Below are 22,828 nucleotides of genomic sequence, written 5' to 3'. Positions count from 1 at the left end.
TTAGTTTTAAGTAGTTAAATTAGCATATGCCTTACTTTATAAAATCCTCGTTTAAAATCACTTGTGGGCTTAAAAAGGTCGACCTGGTACAGGTCCGTTGTCCTGTTGAGGACAAAAATCTTTTGGATTTAAAAAACTTATATTGCATGCTTTTAATAGTAAAGAGTAGATATTTATACTTTATGCAAAATAATAAATATGTACACTTTATAGGGTTATAATATTTATGGATACCAACAACCATCAAGCAGCCAAATGGTTAGACTGAGGCAACTAGATGCTTTACTAGCTATTTGCCTTCTATTTGTCTCATATTTACTATTTGCCACCAGAGCTTGGGGGGGAGGGGTGAATGGGGTTTATCATAGAAATGACTGGAGAAAGATTATTTGAAACCATTACACACATTAGTTGAGTCTCAACCTCAAATGATAGTAAAGTTAGTGTTTCAAGTATTCATTAAATAAATATTCATCAATAAAATTGTGTTGATTTATTTTGATTTTTAAAATAATAATACAAATGTAAGAAGTTAGTTAAAAGAATGAATAATCAATGTTAATAACGTAACATCTTAAATGGAATTATAATTAATGTTGTAAATCACCAAGTAGGACATTGTTATAAAGGTAAAGTTACCAGTGTTTAAAGAAACTTACCAGAATATTCAGAGTTCAAAATGCCATTGCCTTCATGGTGCTTACTTTGAAATATAATTTCAAATCAAGTATTTCAAAAATGGTGTGAGCAATAGAAGTCTCCTTCTATTGTGAGCATGTGAGAAGTGAATATAGCCTCTCAAAGTAACTGCATGGAACTTCTTCTAATGTATATGTTCAGATATGTTTGTTAAAAACTACTTCAGTTAATGTGCAGCCATGCCTCATATAGTATCTAATTGTGCTATATGTGCAGAAGGATGGTCATGTTTGCATGTGTGTACATATGCACACACATGGGATTTCTGAGTACACACACACACACACACACACACACACACACACACACAGGAGATTTTATTTTCTTCCTGGCTGGAAATATAAAGAAAAATCTCATTGTCTTCCAGTTCTATTCTACCTTTATTCATAATCTTACATATGCAAGAAAAGGATTCATACTATAAATCCGGGATCAATAAACTATGTTTATTGAGCTACATCCAACCTGTATGTCAGCTAAGGATGATTTCTTATCCTTTTTCTTTTTTAAAAATTTATATCTATTGGTGAAAATATTACAGATATCCCATTTTTACCCCATTGATCTCCTCCACCCTTCACCTGCCCCCTCCCCAGGCCTTCACCACACTATTGTCTGTGTCCATGGGTTATGCATATATGCATGTAAGTTCCTTGGTTTTGCCCACCCACGCACCCACCCCCACCTTCCCTCTGAGATTTGTCAGTCTGTTCCATGCTTCTATGTCTCTGGATCTATTTTGTTCATCAGTTTATTTTGTTCATTAGATTCTGAATTCTTTAAAAGTTGAAAAAAATCAAAAGAAAATAATGTGTGAAAATTATATAAAATTCAGATTTCAATGTCAATAAGTAAAGTTTTATTCAAACACAGCCACATTTGTTTGTATATTGTCTATGGCTTCTTTCCAAATACAATGGTAGAGCTGAACATTTGCAACAGAAACTATATGGTCCACAAAGCCTAAATTATTTACTATCTAGCCCTTTATAGAAACAAAATGCCTATCTTTGCTGTAAATCATCCATTTAGGGGGAAAAACTGTGAGTCTAACAAAGGGGGTGCATTTCCCCCAGGATTCAAAGAATATTAATTATCCAATCTTGAGATAAAAATTATATGGGTTTATCAAGTAATATAAATTAAGGAAAATAACATCTTCATAGGTTTTCCTTGGGGTTCAAAGGAAAAATACTTAGGTATTAAACTACTGTGAGCATGTGTTTCTGAGTACTGTGGTTCTTACATCAAAGATTACATAGGAGAAAGCATGGGAAGAAACACGAAAGACAGGTTGTGATTCTACTCTATGGCCTGATTGCTTCCTCTTCCCTCATGGAAAGGTAGAAGTTGTTTCTGATTCAAGATGAGCATGGTTATTACCTGGGGATCCTAATCCTTGAATAGAATGCAGGTGCAGGGAAACAAATGGCTCTTCTGAAGCCATAAAGGAACATTTGTATACTCAAAGTGAATTCTATCCACTTGGAATTTAGCTTATATGATCAACCTTTGTCCTTTATTTCATGGAATTGTGACTGTGATGATTATTTATTCTTCTCAATCATCAAGGCTACATATGGTCATTTTGTGACTATATCTAACCTTTGGTTGAGGAATATGACTTAAATTTCTTTATTGTGCTAAAATCAGTATGTGTGTATACCCACACTACACACACATATAAACAAATCATATATATTTATATGTATACATACTACACATATTAGCGTGCATACACATTTGCATATTACATGTATTCGTGTATGTGTCTAAATGATACTGTCATTGATATAGAAACATGATAATTATTAATATGATTTAATAAAATTTAGCTTTCTTATTTCATTAGAATACAATTGCCAAGTGGCTTGTTGATCTGTATAAGAAAACTCCTAATTCGTATCTAAAATGCCCTCTTAGTAGCTAAATTTCCATATACTAGCTGTACAGAAGCCAAATAATATAGAGCATAAGGGGCCAAAGTAATTTCCACTGATTGCTTCTTAGTTGAAGGATAGGAAATACGCAGAACAAGTTAAATAGCCCTAGGGACTGTGTGTATTATGGCCAAGAAAGACAGAAATGTGAGTCATAAATTAGGTTTATTAGATCTTGTATATGGTATAGCAAGAGAAGCATGAAAGTGATAACATATCACTCCTTTTTTCATTGATCCATGAATATTAGATTTATCAATTATGCTTAGTGGTTAGTCCATGCATGAAAGAGACATTATAAAATCCATATAATCCTATAATATAGCTGCAAAAATATAGTTAAGTATCTGACACTCACTTATATAAACCAAACTATAATATTCCAGAGGGAACTGAATTAACATTCCATGTTTCAGACTGGACATTAGGTCTAAGTTATTGTTATAAATGTGCATGTGGCCATTTCAATGTCTTTGAATTGCAAGGAAATCTACCTTAATATATAATTTTCTTACCATCCAAATCATGCATATTTAATATTTAATGTCTCTTGCTAAAACATTATAAGACCTTTATCATTTAACTTTATTTTCTCTTACTATTTGTCATAGATGAGTTCTGACTCGGCTGTCCCTATTTTGTTAAATACCTTCATTGTTCTACCAGCTTTCTGAGAATCTAGCCTTCCCCCTCTAGTGTAAGCATAGAGTTTTCTAAATATTATTTAATTATCTTACAGTCTCTAGTGTAATGCTCCCTGCACAGTCAGTGCCATCACAAGCTTATTAACTAATTAAGAGAAACAAAAGTAAATGTTAAAATTTATTTAAAGATCACACAGTGAGGAAGTCTGAAAATTGGCTGAAACTACTCCAAACCTATCTGGGTTCCATTATCTACTTCATACTCAGTAAGATAGTGTCAGCAAGGAATAAGACAAACTTAAAAGTATGGTCCTTATTTTTAAGCTTAATAACTGTGACTTTAAGTCAAACTTAGAGTTTATTAAAAAAAAAAAAAACATTTCTCACTACCTTCATGATTTCTACACTGGTCCAAGTCCCTATTATATCTCTCACCTGAATTATTTCAATAATATCTGTAATTATCTCCTTATTTCCCCTCTTGCTTTTCCCACACTCTATTCTCAACATAGCAGCCAGAAAGAAAATGTTAAAAAGGAAGCCAGCTCATTCCTCTGTTCAAATCTCCAATTAGCTCCTCTTCTGATTTAGAGTTAAACCAGGTTCCTTACAACAGTCTGTAAGACCCAATAAGATCTTTCCTCAGATTACTGATGTGAGTCACTTCTACTTAATTCACCTCCTACGACATTTTTCTAACTCAAACTGGCTTCTTTTCTTTACAAATTATGATATGTGGGTTCTTTTCACATTTTCTTTTATATTTTTAAAATGTTTAATATTTATCAAATTTATTGGGGTGGTACTGTTTGATAAAATTAGATAGGTTTCAGGTGTACAATTCTATAGTACATCATCTGTATATTGTACTGTGTGTTCACTACCTGAAGTCAAGTTTCTTATCACCATTTATCTCCCCTGTACCCCTCTTTACCTCTGGTAATCACCATATTGTTGTCTGCATCTATGAGTTGTTTTTCTTTTGCTTAATCCCTTCACCTTTTTCATCCAGACCCCCAACCTCTCCCTTCTGACAGCTGTCAGTCTGTCCTCTGTATCTATGAGTCTGTTTCTATTTTTGCTTGTTAATTATTTTGTTAATTAGATTCAACATATAAGTGAAATCATATGGTACTCGTCTTTCTCTGATTGCACTGATGGAAGTAGAGAGTATTCACATTTCCTTTTTTAAAATCCCGGTAAGCTGAAATACTCATGAATTACTTTCTACTCTGTTGTGCGCTGAATAGATTCCCTAGGACTCAACAGGTGTAAACATTGGTACAAAGAGGATCCAAAAAAGCAATAGCAACAACCTGTCTTGGATCTCCTTCTGAGATTTTTTGCTTAAATTACAAATTATGCCAGGTTGGAATGCAGACTCAATGAGCCATTGTGAGCAACCTACACACACTGTTGGTTTTGACATTTTCTTGTCTTTTTGGTGGGCCAGAGGGTACCATTGAAAATTACTGCTTCAGTGCTTGAAAGAGTTAATGTAGCTTCCAGAAATGCTTATTACACTCCCCAGGAGTAGTGTATGCATTAGGAGAATCTGGCTTAGTTTATTGGTAAAATGCACATCTGCTACAGGACAGGATAGGAACAACTGCTGATTAAAGGAGACTTCAGTGACTCTGCTCCTTAGGAGAGCACTATCAGAGCAAGTTTACGGATTACAAGGTGCTTAAGGATTATATTCAATGTCCAATGTGTCTTTTATCACCCCATTCACACAAGTAATTAAATGAATGTAATCAGCATTATTTTATATGCTCGAATCCTCTCTCCCATTACTTTTAGCTGCCTTTCCATCTCAACTCACTGGATTACTATTCATCTCTTCACCTTGGGCAGCCAAGAAGGGAGGCTAAAATTTATCCCTCTATGTAGGTAAAATCTAAAATATGTGACATTGTCAGAAATTGGAGGAGGTCAGGCATTTATAACGGATATGAGTTTGTAGGGCTTACAATGTCATACATATTCCTTTGTCATAATTTATCCAAATCCTTCATATTTGAAAAATTACCATATCCACTTCCTTTAGGTTGCCAATTCAGTCTGATTTTAGGAGAGGTATTCTATAGATTTATTGTAACATATGCTATTTTTAAAAAATATGTTTTTATTGGTTTTAGAGAGAAAAGAAAGGAGAGGGAGAGAGAAATAGAGAAAGAAGAGGAGAGAGGGAAAGAGAGAGAGGGAGAGAGAGAGAGAAAAACATCAATGTAAGAAAGAAAAATGGATCGGCTACCTCTGGTACCCCCCTACTGGGGGATCAGGCTGCAGCCTGGGTATGTGTCCTGACTGGAAATTGGATCTGTGACCTTTTGGTGCATGGGAAGATGTTCTACCAACTGAGCCACACACGCCAGGGCAGCATATGCTATTATAGGAATCTTCTTTGCAAAGAAATAGGGAAATAGGGAGTCCATTTTAAAACTGTTACTGTCATTAGGTAGCACTGTATCTCAAAATCAAGAGAAAACTGGATTTACAAAAATGTTTCTTAATGAACGTTTAATACATTATAATTTTGTATAGTAAAACCTTATTTTTACAGTGTTTTATAGTGGGTCAAAGACTTTACCAAAGACTAATGCATTTTGAAAATGGCAGAAACATTTCATTTTTCAGTAGTTTCAGAATTTTGCCATTAAGGCAAAATTATGGTTCAGTATTTTGAATGTTTTAGAAGTCACTGCTTGCTTATGTTATTGTTCATTTAAGAAAATGAATAGACCTGGTCATATAGTAGACTATAAATTATAAAACATAAGTAATTTTCATGTACAACCAATTTATCTGTACTATTCTATAAGAAGCATTTTTCTATTTGGGTCTTGATATTTTGCCTCATGATAATTCAATGCAAACTATAACAGCATAATGTGGTTGTATAAACATTCAGAGTTTTGAAATCACACTCCAGGATATCTGCTTCTTCTTAAATATCGACATTAAAAAAAGGCAATGTAAGACGCCATGTTTTGGTAGTAGATCAGAAAAGGACTATATAGTTCTAGGTTCCATTCTTTGAACTTCTATTGATTTTGATACCCCATGCATATATTTTGCAGTTGCAAAAGAATGAGTACCACATAAATAACCACTTTACCATTTTAAAAAAATATCTTCACTAGTTTTGATTCCATGATTATTAATATATCAATTTTAATAAATGTGATAAGTCTACGGCAAATAAGTTATCTAAATATAATTTAATTTTAATAAAATATTATATGATAAAAACATGAGTGAGAATATTTCCTATGTAATCCATTAGAATTTAAAATTCAAAATTAAGAAACCTTGTCCATAATACCTTAAAATATGTAATTATTGAATTAAAATATACTGCGGAGGGTGCCTTCACTTTCTTTACTGAACAGTGAGAAATGTTATCTTGAATAAATTATCAGCTAAACACATTTACTTTTATTAAATGCATGCATAAGTGTTAGTGAAAATTAATCTGTATTGAATGTATATATCTTTCTGAAGATTTCTGTATGTGAAATATATGACACAGATTAAAACATAGTTCACATAATATATCACTTCTGAGTATAAAAGCTTTTGACAAATAATATAATTTATTATTTTTTCTAATGAACGCCTACTATGAGTTTTATAGTGACATACATACATCCATTTTCTATCAAACCACATTTTGCTATTGAATGGCTGTTTCCACATGCAAATAACTCTTTGGAGAAAGATTGTGGTTCAAGAAGCTATAAAGTTGTTCCTCATTTTTTAAGAGTACATTTCAGTGATTTTTAGTTTATTATACCATTATATAATTATGTACTTTTGTACTTTAGATATTTTTATACTGTTATTGAAGAAAGGTACCCTTTCCCTTTTCTTGAAAGAATTAATACATACACACACGTGTGTGTGTGTGTGTGGTTAGAAGTAAGGGAATACAATATTTTTCAGAAATTAAATATCGCTTCTGATATATTAGCATGTAAGAATAACTGTTTAAATATAAAAATAATTTCTTTAACATATTTTACTTCTATTGGCTTTGTTTCAGAGAAGTTTTATTGCAATTTCTTCAATTAGCGATTATTGCCTTATTTTTCCCTGTCAGTGCAAGTAAAGCATGGTTGGGTAAAATGCAGAGGACTGTCTTATAAATCATTGAATCTATGCACAGCTGAGGTCCTAAAAGATCCCTAGAAGATTGTCAGGGTTGTTACCCCATAAGGCCTATAATTTCTAAAATATTTCAAATCTTGTCTTTAGGAATGAACATTTTCCAAAATAGTTATACTGATATTCTCTTAGTCCTTCATCAGAGTATTAAATGATCTTTCCCTTTCAAGCTTTCATGGACCATTGGTCCATAGTGATGAAGCAAAAACCTGGAGGTAGAAAAGAAAATTAATACACGGAGAAAGTTAATCCCTCAGCTGCTATAATTTATAAGCAAATACTCCCAGTATAAAAAAAAAAAAAACTTCACAGAAATAGCAAGTTGTCAATTTATCAGTCAAAATGATATATAGTCCCAACAGAAATTCAATCACATACAAATCCTAATATAAAACTTTAATTTGTCTTTAAACGGTTTGAGCTTCATTGACAAACATACATCATTGGCATAACTTTCTTGAGGTTTAAAATAGCAGCATCAATGTATTAGGTATAATCTTTCACTTATAAATGATTGATAAAGTTAATGAGAAAAATCCCACTTATTTAAAATCTTGCAAAGCTGATATACTCAGTAAACTATTTGTTCAACTGTCAATTTAATATAAGTATGTTGTTGAAATACTAAAGGCAGTGCCTAGTTGCCTGGCAATGGATTGTAGTGAAATTCATTTAAAGTTCATTGAATATGGGAAAGATGTAATTTATTCAAATCTCCCAGTTATTAAATAAGGATTTGACTTTTTAAATATTTATTTTTTCCAACTAATGAAATGGACTTGAAAAAAATTAGCAAAATCTCTGTAGAATTTTAACAGTAATTCTGATGACTATGTTGTCTACTTAAGTTTTCAGTAAGAGGAGCTTAAGGCTGAATTGAAATGAATATATTTGCTGTTGTTTAAAGGATTTGTTTTCATTTTGATTTGTTTTCCAGAAAGAAATTTAGTTCTAAATACTTTATAACCTTGCCAAAACCTACCTTTTCAGATAAGTAATGAGATCATATCTCTGCATATTTAATGGATATATATAGTAACAAAAAGCTTACAGAAGGAATCCTAAATTTCTAATACATCACTCATGATATAGGTAATGGAAGGCAGAACTTTTCCATGTCTTTATTATATTGGTAAGTAAGCACAGACTTTAAAAGCATAAATATATGGCAGTTTTAAATAGTTAAAATTTAAGTATCTGACTTTGTGTCTGTCTGCTGTTGCCCACCTTATATATTTTGATGACGTGGGGTTCTTGTTGTGTTTGTTGTTGTTCTCTGCATATAAGTTACCTACCTGCTAACAATCATGTTTGCCATGATTATTTTGAGGTTTCAAACCTTAAACCTTAGTTGTGTTCCTTCGCAATCTATGGTCAGTACCAAATTCTTGGATCCTTGTTATTAAGAGAGATGTAAACCAGACAGAGAAAGATAAATATGACATGATCTTACCTAAATGTGGAATCTAATAAACAAAATAAACTGACAAACCAAATAGAAACACAGGCATGGATATGTGGAACAGGCTGACAGATGTCAAAGGGGTGGAGTGGGGGATACTGGATGAAAGGAGGTGAAGAGATGAGACAAATAACATATATATGTAATTGATAGACACAGACAACAATGAGGTGATGGCCAGAGGGATGGGGCCAGGGACTGGGTAGAGGTGGGTAAAAAGAGAGAAACGTCTTTGGACTTAGTTAAGATGTACTAGTACAATGTTTTCTGATTGTTTACAGTGAAGTTAAAATTAAAGAATTAAATAGGAAAATGAGTTAATGGGGGGATCCTTTACTTGCATCAAATAATGTACATGATATATAACCACACCTTTATGGTCATGGGTTCTAAACTCTCTCATATCCATTATTTTTGTCATTGAATTATAGAAGGGATTCCTAGGGAGAAAGCTACATGGAAATTACAAAGAAAAATAAGCTTTATATTACATTTTGATAAAACTGATAATGATTTTTCTAAAATGATAACACTGACTGTTTTCTTGATTCCTATGCTCTAATGAATGAATTAGGTACAGATACTTATTTCAATGAGTGCATAGGGTCCTGAAGTTCTGGGAAATATAAAGATAAATTTTACCTGGTACCTGGCCTTAGGAAGCTCATAGTCAAATTAGGGAAGATAGAAAATACAGACAATTATAATTTCAAGTATAATCTGATTGATTACAGAAAAGAGATAGAGTCAAAGCAATGGGAGACCAGAAGTAGGAAAGATTCTTCAGGCAAGGGAAGACTCTTTAGTGCAAGTGGCACTTGAATAAATTGTTGGAAGATCAAGTTCAGACATGTGAGTTATCAATAAAAGTGTGTTTAAGGTGTAATAACAGGACTATTAAAATACAAACAGGAGGAGGAGAAACAAGATGGCGGAGTAGGTAACTGCTGCACTGGCCGCCTCCCACAACCACATCAAAATTACAAGTAAAATACAGAACCACCATCACTCAGAGCCTCCTGAGATCTGGCTGAACAGGAGCCCTACAACCAGGGAGCTTAAGAAGCACTGAGAGCAGTAGGAGGGGCACAGACATGGGGCAGATCGGGGCTGAAATGTGGAGACACGGCCCCAGGCCCACACCCAGTGCCTCGATTGAAACCCGGGAGGGAATCTCAGGGGTGGAGGTTTCCCAGAAGAGGGAGGGGTCCCAGCCCCACAGCAGGCCCACAGGGCAGGGCTCCAGGCCTGGAAGAGACCTCCCCACAACTCTGGGCTGTGAAACCAGCGGGGACTGTCCCTGAGGGTAACGGAGGCTCCTGGAGCCCCAGCAGCTCCTCTTAAAGGGCCCCCGAATGGACTCACTCAGATGTGCTCCCTCTGAGCCCCAGCGCCAGGCAGCAGCTTGAAAGGAACCAGGACACTCGGGGAGGAACTAATCTACTTGAAATCCAGGAAAGAGCTGGAGGGACAGCTTTCTCCCAGGCAGAAGGGCTGATGGGGGCCATGGCTCCTTTGGTGGGTCCTCCCCACTCCCAGCCAGCAGGCAAGTGCCATCTGTGAATCACCAGCACCTGACTCACACCTTTGGCCCCGCCCTGTGATTCCCTGAGGCCCCGCCCCTCCCCACCTGCAGGCTCATCTAGGCCATTTCCAGTGGCTTTTCTGTGCAAGTGGCCTCTCCAGCCTCATGCTTAGGACTTTCCTAAAATCTCTCAAACAAGCAGCAGTGTGCCCCATACAGCTTGATAAGTGGCCCCAGGTCTGGCACTAGTGGCAGCCTGCATTGGGTCATAGCTTGGCCTCTCCTGGACAACGCAAAGCCCAGCGCAAGTAGCAGACGACTACGGTTTGCTGAGTAGCTCATGCTGGGTGGCCCTGAGCAAGGCACTGGCACAGGCTGACTTTGCACCTCCCGGGAGGCCCCAAAGACAGTGCACCTGGTGCTCAAACTCGACCATGCTGGATTATAACCCTACCACATCCACGAGTGACACTCAAGGGGCACACTTGGTGAACACCAAAGCTCCACTGAAGTAAATCCTGATACATAAGGGTGTCTCCAGCACAGCAGCTCTTTGGCTGTAGTTGTAGCTGATTCTCACAACTGATTGGCCTGGGGGTCAGTTACTCCCAGGGACGCCAACAGCAACCAAGGCTCAACTAAAACAGGACAGTGCACACAGCCCACACAGGGGAGCACCTAGAAGGCCCAGCTCAAATGACTGGGGAGGCTGAGCCACTGGACCCTACAGGAAACCTACTACACAAAGCCACTCTACAAATTCCAGAAGACATAGCAGCTCTACCTAATACATAGAAACAAACACCTGGAAGAAGCCAAAATGTGGAGGCCAAGAAACATGTCACAAAGGAAAGAACAGAAGAAATCTCTAGAAGACGAACTAAATGAAATAGATCCAAGCAAGCTAACAGAGAGTTCAGAATAATGGTTATAAGGATGTTAGCAGACTGTTAGGGAAATAACTGAGAAAATCACTAACATAATAAAGTACCAATTTGAAATGAAGGCTACATGAACTGAAATGAAGAATAATTTACAGGGACTCAGCAGTAGAGTAGAGGACACTGAGAATCAAATCAGAAAGTTGGAACATGAGGAAACAAAAATCACCCAACCAGAAGAGCAAAAAGAAAAAAGAATCCAGAAATATGAAGATAGTATAAGGAGCCTCTGAGACAACTTCAAGAGGCCCAACATTCATATTATTGGGATAGCAGAAGGGGAAGAAAGAGACCAAGGAATTGAAAACCTATTTGAAAAAATAATTACAGAAAACTTTCCCTACCTGGGGAAAGAAATAGACTTACAAGTCCAGGAAGCACAGAGGGTCCCAAACAAGAGGAACCCAAAGAGGCCCACAGCAAGACACATCATAATTAAAATGCCAAAGGTTAAAGACAAAGAGAGAATCTTAAAAGCAGCAAGAGAAAAGCAGTTAGTTACCTACAAGGGGGCACCCATACGACTGTCAGCTGATTTCTCAACAGAAACTTTGCAGGCCAGAAGGGAGTGGCAAGAAATATTCAAAGTGATGAAAAACATGGAACTACAACAAAGATTGCTCTACCCAGCAAAGCTATCATTTAGAATTGAAGGTTAGATAAAGAGATTCTCAGACAAGGAAAAGCTAAAGGAGTTCATCACCACCAGACCAACACTACAGGAAAAGTTGAAGGGTCTTCTTTAAGAGGAAGCTAATGAACAAAAGAATCTGATGAACTAAATAAATCCAGAGACATTGATGCCTGCAACAGACGATCATATTTCAGAGTAAAGAGGGAAGCGGGGTGGAGGGTGGGAAGAGATTAACCAAAAAAGTTATATGCATAACCCATGGACACAGTTAATAATGGGGTGAAGGCCTGGGAAGGGGGTGGGAGGGAAGTGGAGGGGATCAATCGGGGGGAAAAAATGGGATACCTGTAATACTCTCAACAATAAAGATAAATTTAAAAAGTAAAAAAAATAAATAAATAAAAATTTAAAAAAAAAAAAGACAAACCGGAAATTTCTTGTGTGGTTGGATATGCATAGAATATTGTGCATTAAGAGTTTTGGTTGTTTGTTTTTTGTTTGTTTGTTTGTTTTTTGTTATATTTGATTTTGGAAGAATATTTGGAATGTTAGATTTGGGTCTTGGATACTTGGTTAAAGGAGCTCTGTTGACATTTATAATTTTGGGGTTGGAGAATCAGAACTGTATTTCAGGAAGTTTTGGCAGGAGTAGGAATACAATTATCTGCCCTAATATGCTTCACTGTGTTTGTAACCACTGTTACTAAAGATGTACTGACATTGGTGTGTTGGAGCTGACTCCTATCTACTTATGAGAGCCAATTGTGCATATCTCTTTTCTTCTCCATCTAAGGATACCATGTCCTTTGCTTGAGATAGATGACAGTGGGATTATTTACACCACAGAACTTGGCAAATGGTACACTGAGGTATTTCTCTCCCATATCTGAGAACTGGTGGTTAAATATTTATCTCTACACCACTGAATGGACACTATGCTAGTTTCTACTGGTGATTTTAGGTTTGTAGACTTCATTTTTATTAGACATTTAAAATTGATAAAAGACTTTTGAGAGAAAATAGTTATGCCAAACACAGAATTATACAGTTTCACCCTCTAAAGAATTAAACCCCTTGAGAAATTTAAAGTTGGAAAGCACCATCAATTCCTGAGACAATGCTAACCAAACACACTATGCCATTTCTTTGTTATTGGCATTGTAGTAGATTCTTTGATTTTTGCTCTGGACATTCTGTACTGGTTAATTCAAAGAAAAGAAGCATGAAAATGGTTCCAATGCAAACAAGATTTCTTTTTGAGAAGATAAAATGAGCAACATAAATGACTAGAGCATTATTAGAAAGACAGTTCAAATATTTGATTAAGTGATTTTGCTTTAAATAGCATCATATTTATAGAAGATAGATTTAACATTCAATTTTAGCAAAATTTCCATTAGTATTAGAATTACAAAAAACCTTTCTCTAAAAAGAATCTTGAATCCAGGTTCTTCTCAAGTGTAGTTGCCTCCAACATACTTTCCCATGAGATTAAGTGATATTACTCTCACATTTAAAATATACAGGCCCTGCCCGGCTGACGTGGCTCAGCTGTTGAGCATTGACCTGTGATCCAGGAGATGACAGTTCAATCCTCAGTCAGGGCACATGCAGGGGGCGTGCAGGAGGAACTGATCAATAACTCTCTCATCATTGATTTTTCTATCTCTCTCCCTCTCCCTTCTTCTCTCTGAAATCAATAAAGATATATATTTAAAATATATATATATATATTTGTAAAACATACAGGTCCTGCCCATTTAGTGGAGTTGGTAAAAGCTTCGTCTTTATAAGCTGAGATTGGAGGTTTGATCCCTCATCAGGTCACACACAAAATTCAACCAATAAATGCATGAATGAGTGGAAAAACAAATCAATGTCTCTCTCTCTCTTGCTCCTTTCCTCTCTCTCTCTAAAAAAATCAATAACTAAAAACAAAACAAGACTTATACAGCTTTTTCTTTGAGTTCACAAAATTAAATGAAGACAAAATGATAACAAAGGGGAAACTATAAATATTCATCTATTCATACACATGGATACATGCAATATATAAAATCTAAAGCAGAAAAAAAGAGAAAAACAATGATTTATTTTGTCTTCTTTAGAGTATATTTTGAAGGTAGTAAGATATCTTTGTAATGATATCTTACATTTTTTAAAAATATGTTTTTATTGATTTTTAGAGAGAGAGGAAGGGAGAGGGAAAGAGAGATAGAAACATCAATGAGAGAAAGAACCATAGATGGGCTGCCTCCTGCACATCGGCTACTGGGGATGGAGCCCACAACCAGGGCATGTGCCCCAACTGGAAATTGAACAGTGACCACTTTGTTCCTGGGTTGATGCTCAACCACTGAGCCACACCCAGCTGGGTGATATCTTACATTTTGATGGTTATTTAAAACATATTATTTCCTTTGCATAATATATCTTCTATAATAATGTGAAGTACAAGGCTATTGAAAATATACTAGAGTGATTATAATATAGTAATAATACTGTACTATATATTTAGAAATAATTTCCTTTGTGTTTCAGTTTTCTCCTGTTTTCTGATATTCCTTGAAACTTAAACCTTTTTATCATTATTGCTCATGTGTGTAACCTGGAAAAACTAAGATTCTACTCCAACTGTTTTCTTTTAGTTTTGATTGATCTTGTTCCATATACATGGACAGAATCACTACCGGGCTTCTGGATTGATAGAGTCTCCAGCTCTTTATGATAATCAGTGCATTTAAGATAATTCTGTTCTTTATGTACTTTCGCTTTGGCTATTTGCTTACCTATGTTTTCACTTGATCTGGGTTACAATGTAATTGTGTTTTATATTAGAAGTTGATAAGTGGCACAATTTAACATAAATAGAATCTATTTATGGCTTAAACTTCCACCTAATGTATAGAAGGGTGAACAGCATTTTCATTTTGGTTGTTGTTTCTAAGATGTCAGAGTAGTTTCCCCCATCTTCTCATCCTTCAGACAAAAATTTGAAATCCACTGTAGTAAGAATACAGAGACAGATTTTTGGAAGTCTAATTTAGGAGCATTCACACAATGTGTTTTCAAGAAGCTAGAAAAGGTTTTAACAGCCTTGAAAAAAGCAAGTATTATCCAGCTCAGTGAATTGTCAAAATCAAAGTAGATATATTCACAGGAGCCACTTTAGGCTACACATTCCTTTTATGGATGAAACTTAAGTGTGAGATGCATTCAAATGTATGAGAGGGACAAAAATATTTGCTGACTACAGTTTTTCAGTTCAAGCTAAAGTAATATCATTCACATCAATAAGAGATGTAGATTCTTACCTAGTTATATACTATGCCTGTGAATGTCTTCAAATGAAGGACTTTCATGGTTCAGAAAAATGACTTATAGTTTAGCTTACTGAGGTTTGGAAGAGTCATATGAACATCTGAGAACACATCATTTTGAAATACAAATAATTAATGCTTGTGAAGTGACATAAAACTTTTATTTTCAAGAAAAAATATTCTGTCTTCCCCAACAGCTATTTTCTCACTTAGTTCACCTTCAAAGTGTCCTTTCTCTCAAATACTTATTCCTTAAAACTTTGAGACTACAAGACCTTTGTTTTATAGGACATACATAGAAATAAATTAAACAAAACTCTCTTTTGGAAAACAAGCAATCAGCTTTCAATGTTTAAATTCAAGGAACTTTATGTTAACAAGCCAGATAATTCATTACCAAACAAGTCAAAGTTTATAGTAATTACTAAAAAAGGATATGCCTTCTTTATGCAGATACTTACTTGAAGAAGCTAAATGTGGCAAAAGGCCTGAATTTTTCAGTTAAAAATAACATTTCTAGTTAAAAGTACTATGTGTAAAATATCTATTGGAAAATTAATTCATTTTGTGGTATTGGCCATTATAATTTCACATTAAATGCCATTTTAAAGGATCTTCTATGAAATTTAAAGCTTTTCACATAATTTGAATTTCTATTATAGTAATATTGAATTGACCTTTGAGGGATTGAAATTGCTCTCATAGATGGAGAAAAACAAGATTTGTAGAGAAATGTACATTCTTTATTCAAAATAAATATATCATCAATATTTTATATTTACTAAAGTGATTGTTTCTTCCCATATTTATTAATTATATTATTTTCCATATTTTATTATACAAAATTACTAGTTTTAGAACAATTTAAAATATTTTATTCCTTATGTTAAATTTATCCTAGCACCAGTCATTATTGGTACAAGTTATCTTCCAAATTTAAAAGATTTGGTGTAAAAATAAAGATCTTATAGATATTTACTGAAAGGTTACGGTAGATGGTATGTGGGATCCCCTTAGAGGGATGCTAAATAGCTATCTCAGGTAGTCAATAAAGAAAAATGAAATTAATTTAATTAAAAGGGGATGAAGGATGGGGATATCCAAACAGAAGGGCTACACAGCACTGAGTAAAAAGGTATTGGGTCCATGATGGCAGCAAAACTATACTTAGGAGGGTGAAACAAGAAAGGTGCATAGAAAAAGCAAAAGGAGAGCCTAGGCTGGGTTGCTTTGGCTCACTGAGGAGTCAGAGAGAAAGAAGGGGGCCTTGGAGAGAGGTTCAGGGGGTAAGCCCAGGACAAGCTGCCACTGCCCATTGCTCTCCTGGTTGCAAGTCTCATGGGGTCCCCTCAGAAGAAAGAAGGATGAAGGAGATGGCTCTAGCGTGCTCCCCTGGTGGGGAGTCTGCACTTGGTCCTTTGTCCTGAGCATATTTCTCTCTCTCTTGCAGGCAGGAATCTGAGGGGAGGTCTCAAGGGAGGGTCTCAATAGAATATTCATCAGCTTTGCAGGTGCGACTCTTTCAGGGCCGTGGCCTCCACTGATTGATAGGTGCCAGGGCAGGAGGTCATTTGTCAATGTAGCTAGTCCCTAAGCAGCCACAGCACCACTTGTCTCGTTTTGCTGCTTTTCTGGGCCTGGATCTGATATACAACTGAGGCCTAAATGTTATCTTTAGGGAGGAAGTGCTCAGGAATCTAAACCGCATGGCCAGCAATATGCTGGGGGAGGAAATGTGACCCTGGGGACAAGGTTCTTGTTTTCCCAGTTTTACCCCTTGGTAGGAATCCGGAGCTTTCTGCCCTGGTTGCTTTTTGTACCTGGCGCATTGTCCTTGCTCTGCTCATGTCTGCCTAACATTTACATACCAATATTTTTATTGAATTTATTGGGGTTACATTGGTTAGTAAAATTATATTGGTTTAAGGAGTACAATTTTATAATATACCATCTGTATACTGTATGGTGTGCTCACCACCCCAAGTCATGTCTCTATCACCATTTGTTCCTTATATACCCTCTCCTGCCTCCCCCAACCCACATTTCTTTCCAGTAATGACCATCCCTTCACCTTTCATACCAATATTTTGATGAACAAGAAACATGCTTTGATTTATTTTTTATTTTTCAGTTACATGTAAAACTTTAAATGTTATAACTATAAGAAATGAAATTATCTTTACTGCTTAGGAAAGCCAGAATTCCTACTTCAAGAAACATATTTTCACAGCATACAAGATATTTATATAAATTGAAGTTTTATTCTTTCTTGTATTGCTTATCATTTTATTGACATAAATATGAAAGATGGTAGAATGAGTTTCTAACATAAAACTCAGTCAACCAGAATTATGTTTTTGTGCTTTGTTCACTTATTTAGTATTCACTATAGAAAACAGTATAAATACAGCACACTTTTTAGGAATATAGACTTTGGAGCTAGACTGGGTTTGAATTCTTGTTCTTTGATGCTTTCTAGCTCTGTGACCTGAGACAAGTCAACTAATCATTCTGTTCCTCTGTTTTGTCATCTTTTTAAATGGCGTTAATGGTAACAGAATTACCATAAAGGGTAGTTATCCCAAGTACCTGGAAAGTAGATTGTAAGCTTCTAAAGCGTAAGGTTTATAACATATGTATCTTTATATTCTCAGTACCTAGGAGAGTGCTTACCAGTTATACTAAGCAAATAATAAATATATTGAATGAAAATATATGTTCGTTTACATGTTGGAAGTTGATTATAATTCCCTTGGAATTTCTGGCCCAGATTACACTGTAATCCAGTGTGACACTATTTTAGACCAAGTCTGCTGGTTCACATGGTTTCAATGCAAGAAATATTTGCTGAAAGAATTGCATATCATGGTGCCCCTTTTTTGTCTGTTTGTATCTACCCTTTTAGATGATTTTTTTTTAATATAGCACATGTTTAAGAATTTATTACAAATTTATATAGCATGAAAATTAGCATTCCATAATTCTTTTTCTAATTGTAAACAATTTTTTCAATTACAGTTTATATACAATATTATATTAGTTTCAGGTGTACAACATAGTGATTAGACATTGATATAATTCTGATAAATCTAGTACCCATATGACACCATACATAGTTACTACAATATTACTGACTATATTTCCTGTGCTGTACTTTACAACCCTATGACTGTTTTTATAACTGGAAATTTGTTCATTTAAATCCTTTCCCTTTTTTCACCATTTCCACAATTCAATAGAACCAAATGATGGATTAACAGATGGATAATTGGAGAGATAAATGGGTGGGTAGAAGGATATACAACCATAGGGAATATAAATACTATAGAATATAGTTTGAAAATATTGCTGCCCATTCAATTCCAAACTCTAAACCAGTAAGATACTTTTTCCATTTCTTCTCATTTCCTTCATCAGAATATGATAAATCTTTCTATCTTAATGCCTCTCTCTTTTCTACATCCCCAATGTTGGTTTACAATTGTCATTGCCACTATTCACTACTGAAAATTAGATCATTAATATTGTTGTTAAACTTTTAATGTTAAAAGAATTGGTGTTTCAAAATAGAAAATGTATCTTTATGATTGTGTTATGATAAATGAGCCAGAAACGATTTCAAACACAGTATGTCCTAAACTTCAAACGAGCTGAAATACACCCATTTGTTAATTAAGTATTTATTATTTATGGTTAGAAAAAACATACCATCAATTTTTTAGACACATGTAGATGTGCAGGAAACATTCTTATTTTGCTTGTACTAATAACAATAGAAGGAAAGACATGCAAACCCACATTCTTTTTTCTAGTTGTACAGGAAGTTGTGAGGATGTACAGGACTTCATTCATAAGATTGTACAATGTTGGTTTTAATGTATCTCCAAAGCATCAGATGGCTGTTACAGTAAACGTTTCTAAAGCTGAAGTCTATTAAAAGTTGGTAAAAAGTTAGAGAGAACCTGGGTAAATAACTCTAAGCATTCAGGGGATAACCAAACAAGCATAGTTGATAGTGCTGATGAGTGCAAAACTCTGAAGATACTAAAAATGAAAGAAACTATATGTTTTAAAATACAAATTTTTTCTCATATCATAACAAATCTGTTAAGATAGTCATGCAAACATTTTAAATTTTGGAAGCAACTCAAGTGCCCATCAGTAGATTAGTAGACAAAAATGTTGTGGTACATTTACACAATGAAATATTACTCAACTGTAATAAAGAAGGAAATCTTACCTTTTCTGCCAGCATGGATGGAACTGAACAATATTGTGCTTAGTGAAATAAGCCAGTCAGAGAAAGACAAGTACCATATGATTTCATTCATATGTGGAAACTAATGAACAAAATAAATCAGCAAGCAAAATAGAAACAGACTCGTAGATACAGAGAACAGACTGACAGGTGTCAGAGAGAAGGTGGGGTGGGGGGGTTGGGTGAAAAAAGGTAATGGGATTAAGCAAAAACCCAAAAACACACACTCATGGACACAAACAGTAGTATGGTGATTACCAGAAGGGAGAGGGGGTGGGGAGAGGTAGAAAATGGTAAAAGGGGGATAAATGGTGACAGGAGACTTGGGATGGTAAACACACAACACAATATACAGATGATTTATTATAGAATTTTACACCTGAAGCCTATACAATTTTATTAGCCAATGTAACCCCAATACATTCAATGTAAAAAGGGGGGGGGAATTGTAGAATTTATTTTGAATACTTTCAATTCTAGAATTTATTTTGAATACTTTCAATTCAACTCTCATACAGTATATTCTACCTTAGCTCTCCATCCAACTTCAGTAATAGCCACCACCCACACAATGAGGAGTAACAAAGTGGTAAAATCCAGTTTTCATTCTTTTTCCTAATTTGTTCTTCACATTATTCATTTTTTAGCTTTTCATTTATTAAATTTATTGGGGTGACATTGGTTAGTAAAATTATATAGGTTTCAAATGTACAATTTTATGACACATGATCTGTATATTGTATTTTGTGCCCACCATACTGTCATCTCTGTCTATGAGTTTTTGTTTATTTTTCTTATTTGTTTGTTTGTTGATTTCAGTTTTATATCCCACATATGAGTAAAATCATATGCTTCTTAACTTTTTCTGTCTCACTTACTCTGCTTAGCAGGGTATTCTCAAGGTTCATCCATGTTGTCAAAATTTCAGTATTTCATGCTTCCTTATGGCTGAGTAGTATTCCCTTGTACATACTATCACATCTTTATCCAGTCTTCTATCTAAGGACACTCCCCTTCAGTAACAGAGGAGTGGGAATGAATATCTCATTTTCCATTTCTCCTGCCTCAGTAAACCTGCTTGTTTGGCTAGTATGAATTGAGTCAGGTTTTAGAATTTAGATTACATATGATTAAAGAAACTATAGTAGGTACAATATTTTTCAAAACCTGATTTGCAAGAAAAATAAAGATGATACTTATAAGGGTCAGTTTACTAAAGTACCTTTATATGTAAATGAATGGGTAATACTATTCATTGAAGTCACATTGATTGATATGCTCTCTTCAATATCTTATAAATCACAGAGGAATATAAAATCATAGTGAATACATTATTAAATTCTGAGATAAAAACTATGAAAATATAGTTTCATATGTATAGCCCAGTTATAATTCATTCCCTCTCTCCTTCCTCTCCTTCCTCTCCTCTTCCTCCTCTCCTTTCTCTCCTCTTCCTCCTCTCCTCCTTCTCCTCTCCCTCTTCTCCCTCTCTTCCCCTGCCCTCTCCTCCCCTACCCTCTCCTCCCCTACAATCCCCTCCTCCCCGCCCTTCCCCTCCCCTCCTGTCCTCTCTTCCTCCTTCTGCCTCATCCCCCTCTTCCTCTCACTACCTCTCAAGGAAGTTCTGAGTTTATACTAAGGCCACATACATAGAGTAGAGACTAAACTCCCAGACACACATACTCCTCAAAATTCCAATAAACTTGATAGGTATAGATTTCCCTATATTTTACTTAATTCACTTTTTCCCAAGCCATAGCAAACATTGTATGCTAACATAATCAATTTGAGGATATATTTTGTTGACTTGTGATCTTATTTGAACTTCATCATATTTGTAATTTTAATGCTCTAAAAATTTCATTATTTTTCCAGAATACTTAGCTTTCTCCTCTTTATTCAGGCTCCCTGGCATACACACTATCAAAGTTTTATGAAGTAAGAAAATTTTATTTACTATAGACTTTTTGTTTGAACTAAAGTAAAAAAAGAAATTAAAAGATAAAATTATAATTTTTCTGCTGGGATTAGATGTAGAAATACTTTTTCACTGTGAAAAAAAATCTGTGAATATTTAGTTTTTAATATATGTTCATTGAATGCTAAATGCATTTTTATTCACAAGAGTCTGTATTTCATGTTTGCTAATATTAATTACAATACCAGTCATGTATTTACATATCTGAATTGTAATCTGATTTTAGGAATTTATTAGAAACAACTTCATTACATGTCGGGTGTTTCTCAAATCTCCTGAGTGTGCTTTATTGCATTAGCAGAAGACAATTTATATTTTATTGGCATATGAATACACACTTTAAGTGCATCATGAGGCACAGTGCCACAAACCCCATTAACTCAACAGTCAACAGTGTGATAATAAACCCTAGGTGTCAACCTATTATTTTCAAAAATAGCTATAAAACTCACTTGATATCAGATTTGTAAGATTTTTTTTTATTCTTTATAATGGTAATTCATAATTAGTGACCTATACCTTCTATAATTATTTAAAATTTCATAATATAGAATGATGAAGGATGTATTGAAGATTTTCAAAGCCTAAGAGGTTTATTTAACTAGCATTCTTATGGCTATTATTTTTCAGAAAGAAGCAGAAGTTGGGACTAACAGTGAATTGACAGTCCAATATCTTTTAAGTATCATGCTAAGTGTTTTCATCTGCACTTCTACACCATTTAATTTTCAGAGTATTTAGTTGAGGTTGATACTATTATTCCCATTCTCCAGATGAGGAAGTGAAAGCTCAGAAATAATAAAATACTTGGCCAAGGTCACAGAACTCACTTAGTAGAACTTAAGCCCATGTTCTTGCAACCCTGATTTCACTTCACAGCTGACCATTTAATTGAAAATGTCTAACATTTCAACACACAACATTGCTATGAGGATAATTTGAAATGTGTCAATAACTCAAATAAATACCTAATTAATTCCTAAATAACTTATAATCGGTAAAATTGGTTTAGGTATATCTCTTTATCTGTATTTTGGACCTAGAAATAAAGGAGTGTAATTTAACTAGGAATTAGAAAGATCACTGCTCTTGTCATTTCCTGATTGTGTAACGTTTTAAAAATCACTTTACCTGTTTAAATGGCTGATGAGGTGATATATGACAAATTCACTGGGTTTTGTGAGAATCCAGTGAAATATTTCATATGAAAACTTTACTTCATCATTCAAAATCTCATCAGTGAGAAGTGTCTGCCTT

General features: G+C 34.8%; 1 protein-coding gene across 7 annotated transcripts in view; it reads left to right on the top strand.

Moving 5' to 3' along the window:
* PCDH11X (protocadherin 11 X-linked) overlaps positions 1-22,828 on the top strand; it is a 674,530-nt gene that overhangs the window by 186,032 nt on the left and 465,670 nt on the right. The gene's annotated exons all lie outside the window — the stretch shown is intronic.

Source organism: Miniopterus schreibersii, assembly GCF_964146895.1.
Source record: "Miniopterus schreibersii genome assembly, chromosome: X".
Lineage (NCBI taxonomy): Eukaryota > Metazoa > Chordata > Mammalia > Chiroptera > Miniopteridae > Miniopterus > Miniopterus schreibersii.
Note: the sequence above shows the minus strand (reverse complement) of the source record. Positions and strands in the feature narration are given on the sequence as shown.